Source organism: Limulus polyphemus, unplaced genomic scaffold, assembly GCF_000517525.1.
Source record: "Limulus polyphemus unplaced genomic scaffold, Limulus_polyphemus-2.1.2 Scaffold127, whole genome shotgun sequence".
Lineage (NCBI taxonomy): Eukaryota > Metazoa > Arthropoda > Merostomata > Xiphosura > Limulidae > Limulus > Limulus polyphemus.
The window spans coordinates 225,989-231,347 of NW_013665737.1; the positions used below are offsets into that span (position 1 = coordinate 225,989).

The 5,359-nt window shown below is 30.8% G+C and overlaps 1 protein-coding gene across 2 annotated transcripts in view; it reads right to left on the bottom strand.

The window, feature by feature from the left end:
- LOC106473130 (oxidoreductase HTATIP2-like) overlaps window positions 1-2,889 on the bottom strand; it is a 21,859-nt gene extending 18,970 nt beyond the window's left edge. Inside the window, exon 1 of one of the 2 annotated variants that reach the window (XM_022402618.1) lies at window positions 2,736-2,889. The gene's annotated coding sequence lies outside the window, so the exon portion shown is untranslated. Of the gene's footprint in view, window positions 1-2,697 lie in introns of both variants that reach the window. The other variant, XM_013933814.2, reaches the window with a different exon arrangement.
- Window positions 2,890-5,359: the final 2,470 nt, after the last annotated feature.

The following is a 5,359-nucleotide window of genomic DNA, read 5'->3' on the forward strand; positions in this document are numbered from 1 at the left end:
TATTGGTAAACTAATATCTATAAAATTTTGAAAATATTTTTACACACCACATAAACTTTTATTGGAAAGAAAATAGGCTTTGTATGGTATCCACTGTAGATGACATTGTCTGATGTGCCATGCTACATACAAATAATTTAGTGTAGTGTGGGCCATCTGTTCAGTTTTGCATGCAGGTTTTTCTCTGTGGACTTTTCTTGAAAAATATTTTAGCACAAAGGTTATTTGCTTTGTGACTTTTCAGGAAAAGTGTTTGTTTCAAACAAGGTAATTACAAAGTAAACTGTACTACGACATTGACAAAAAACAATTTCATGCTTATGGTGAACTTTTTCTTGGTGATATTCAGTGCTGGGTGGCAGTAGTCACACTTGCACAGGAGTGCTGGGTGGGCAGAAGGAGTTCTGGGCAGCCTCACCCACTGTAACTACAACCATGAGCATATACACTGAAAACTTACATGTTAATCCAGGGTTCTTTGGGTTTTTATTTTTAAATCTTTGAATTATTTTATGATGAGGCATTATTTTTCATTGAAAATTTTTTAATCTTTTAGTGTAATGTTGCTCACATTTATGGATGAAAAAAATAATATCTGTAGAATTGTGGAAAATGAAGAGAAGCACCTTTTTATTATAGATACTAAATTTGTCTTGAAATAAAACTTTTATATAAGTAATAACAAGTTTCAAAAGAAATGGTATTTAAACTGAGTTAAGATACAGTTTCCTGCACCAAGATATTTAGGCATGAGTCTCGAAATTATGACAGTTTTGGAAATGGATGGAACAGTTTGCAATTTTCGTATCTTCAATACTAAAGAATTATCTCATAATGATACAGCTGTTATGTTTTCTAAGCAAGCAGAAATGGAAAATGATGTACATATGTGTTTATGTAATTTTTCTAAACATTTTTGAGTCTTAGTATTATCTAGTGCTAATGTACAATGGGCAAAAAAAAATTACTGCCTGAATTGCATGGTGACAGAAATAAATATCAATTCATACATAAAAATGTATAGCATCTTAAAATTAAATGTTAGTGTTAATACATACATATACACATAATTTAAGAACAAGGACCTATTGGTCCATCTAAGCCAATCCACAAACCCAAAGCCAGCCTTTATTATTTAAATATTTATCAATCCTTTCTTTAAACTCCTTCAAGTTAATCGCATCTACCACATCTGTAAGCAGCTCACTCCTTAGGCCAACCACCCTGTTAGAAAAATAAAGCTGTCTTAGTTAAAAATAACTCCTACCCTAGTTTTGCCATTCTCACCATTAAGTACAAAAAAAAGATAATGCATCAATACTATCAACCCTCTTAACGATCTTAAACACCTCAGTTATATCCCTTCTAATTTTTGTTTTTCAAGAACAAACAGTTTCAGAGATCTTAACCTATCCTTGTATAACAACGTTTTCATTCCAAGTACCATTTATTAGCTCTGAACACTTTCCAACAATTTAATGTCCTTTCTAAGGTAAGGAGCCAACATAAGACTGAACACAGTACTCCAGATGTGGCCTAACCAATGACCTATACAATGGTATTATAACCTCTTCAGAGTTGTATTCAATATTTCTTTAGATACAACCAAAAATCCTTTTTGTCCTGACAATAGTAACAGCACACTGCTTCAATGGCTTAACAGACGGATCAACTAGAACAATAAGATCCTTTTCTTCCATAACACTGTTGAGGTTATTTCCATCAAAACTACACTCATAATACAAATTATGGTATTCCACATGCACTACTTTGCATTTAGTATAATTAAAAGCTATCTGCTATATATTTACTTAACTCACCAAATAAACCAAATTATTTTACAAAACAACAGTAACCTTCTAAACTTTAATATCATCAGCAAACAGTTTATTGACCATTCCTTTATCTATGTCATTGATGCAAAACAAAATGAGCAAAGATCCTAACAGTGAGCATCTATGTACTCCACTTGTGACATTAATCCAGTTTGACTAAACTCCATCTATAACAATCCTCTGCTTTCTTTCATTCAGCCAGTTTTCTATCCAATGACCCAAACTATCCCCTACGTCTACAGAGATAACTTTTTAACCAGCCTTTTATGGATAAATATTTCTAAACAATACACTCTGAATTTTTACATGACACACATTAAAAGTTATATCACATAACTCAAAGTCAAACTGTTATTTAATTCTTGACCTGCAGAAAATCAGTTTTGTTGTTTAAAAGTTAATCGCTTAATCTGTACTTTATCTTCAGATTTCATTGATGTGTCAATTTGCCCTTAAAATAATTTCCATATCAACAGAATAGCTATACTATTATTAATATTAGTATTACTAGAGTTGTAATTCTGGTACTAGTACTGTAGTAGGGATGATAAATATCATTTCTCATCACTTACTAGTTCTGTAGAGCCATTATTCGGGTATTAAGTTGTAACTTATAAATTATAATTTATAGCAATAATTGAAATGACAATCTTTTTTGAATCTAATTTCTTTAACTTAGTTAAGGCTTGAGAGGTGCATACACTTAAAACTGTGTATTAGTTAAATTAGTATTATAGTACTATTTTGTAAGGGGCTAGTATTATTAGTAAGATTAAGAATAATATTATAATGTTAGTACTACAACTTACAACAGTACAAGGTCTATAAAATAGTATACTATATATATTTGAAATTAACATACCATATACAAGAAAACTTTTATCTTTAAAAGTTTCTCACCATGTATAGAGTACAATAATTGTTAATCTATTTTTTAAAAAGTCTGCAATTTTAACCTTGTTTCATTGCCATGTTGTACGAAAATTTCACGCAACACAGTACCAAAACTAAATAACAAACTTCACATGCAATATAATTTCTTTAGCCTCCTTTATTATTTCACAGAAAACGCCCCCTGTTGATGTCGTTAACCTCTTTGAATGGGTAAATTTAATAAAACACATATTCATTAATTGTCTAAAATTATTGTATTTTGTATATTCCAGCTACGTTATAATAAATATATGGGTAAGACTTAGAACATAAAGAAAAATAAGATGGTAGAAAACTATACATCTCATCAAGACTACCCTTGTAAAAAAAACAATTATAATTCAGCTTATATGTATATATATATATACAACCCTTTACTTCCATATAGTTTTCCAACACAATTTTTAAAAAATTCTAACTAATCCTATTTACTTGTTTATTTTTAAACACAAAGCTATTAATGAAGAATGGATTATCTGTGATCTGTCCACCGCTGGTATCAAAACCCAATTTTCGCGTTATAATATTTCAGTCTTACCGCTGAGTCACAGAAGGGTCTTTTGAGATAAGGTATAAATCCAAAATTAATATCATTAAAAGAGGACAATGAAATTCTGCTGACGTGAATATTCGTTACATCAAAAGTTTCGTCAGTGATAAATAACACTCTTTTAGTTGTTTCGAGAAACACTGAAATATGATAAATATCAAACGTCAATGATTTTTAATGCTTGAAGACGACTTGAATGGGTAATGAAGAAAAACTTTAATACAAACTTAACATAACAACAAATGTACAACATTTCGACAAAGTTTTGTCATCATCAGGCAATGATTTTTGTAAAGTACAAAAGAGAGACAATGAAATAATGCTCTTTTTCGAGATCATAAAGTCGATAAAAGACAAATCAGAAATTATATTAATTGCTTTACTTAAAACAAAGATATAGGAGGCATATTAAAAGTGGGGGCCAAGGTTTATTTGACCGAGCGAAGCGAGGGGATGTGCGTCACAGATGCCCTCATTACGGACGAGGTCCAGGTCTCACCTTAGAGCCCTGGAAGCTTTTGGATTCTTGAATAAATTTTATGCATTCTACTGTTTTGCCTGAGAGCAAGTTTTCTAATTTTGATGAATTTTTACTAGGACAGATTGAAAGGTGGAGGAGTCCCCCCCCCCCCCCACCACACACACTTCCTACTCCACTGTAAAAATATATAGGCGCTACCATAATAAGTGTGCTGTACATTCAGGTAAACGTGAGTTAACTTTAGGGCAATGGGATGTATCTGTTTAATAACAGGAGAGTTCAACAAAATATTTATTATGAAATAGTCCTGAATAACTTCCTCTAAACTTATTATGCCGACAACATTTACATCTTAGGTAACTTTGAATTTACCAGAGCAGCTTGCGCTACCCTTGTGACTGGTCATTTTCTTTCAAACAAAGAAGAGTCCATAACCTTGAAATACTATCTGACCTACCACTGAAGAACACCGCTGTTTATATTCTTGCATAACATGTAACATTATAGCTATTTCGCCCATGGGCAGAACAGGTGTGACCTCAATAGAATGACAAGAACAAAGGCAGCTAGAACGACTTTCTTGATCATATATTACGTGAAAACTGCACCTTTTCGACAATAACTAATAAATTTAGAATAATAAAATGTTAGAATAAGAAGGTAAAAACGTGTGGTATGTTCATATAACTCAAACGAAGCGAAACTTGTGTAATTTCAGAAGATGATAAATTCTACATTGTAATAAAAACATTTTTACAACTCTTATCAGTATTTGTTTTAAATAAATTACATTTAACCTAGAAACAGAATTTATCAGAGCTGTTAAAGAAACTCTTTGTTATACATTCAAATACTTACATTACTTATACCTACTTTCGACTAGTGTCGTTTTTTAAAAACTTTGTATTTTGTTGTGATTTTGACTCGTGAATTCCTCATTAATAAACATTCAAATTAAAAAACTAAAAACATGGAATGACTTGGAATAGCTAACTAAGCTGTTAAAAAATTAATGGAAGGAAATTCTTATAAATGCGTAAATACAGTTTTTCTGTGTTTTTTTTTTTACACTTTCTAAGACCTTTTTTTTCTAAGCACTTACTTTTAGGTTCTTAAAACATTTTATACAATGTCCCTGTGGTACGTTTCTAACAGTTCTTAGATATCAATAACCCACCAAAGATATCCAACATTTACAATTCCGAATTATAATTTCCAAGCGGATATTAATGCAGTTATAAAAAGTGAAGTTTAAATGCCTGATATATGCAAATTACGTGATTGAGATTTCAAGAACAATGCCATTTTATAAAATTCAAAGAGATTCTCTCGTTTTCACAGCTTATTATAGAACTGATATATATATATATACTTCTCTGTTTAGTTCTAGAGTATGTCTTTAACATGGAAGCTAAGATACATAAGCTTAATAGGTTTACATTAAATTTTCAATAGTAATTATGCAATGCGCTTCAATTTAAAACTATTTTCTACTCGCTTTTCAAAGGCATTATTGAATAATTTATGGATTAAATACATTTTGAAATATAAATTCTAATG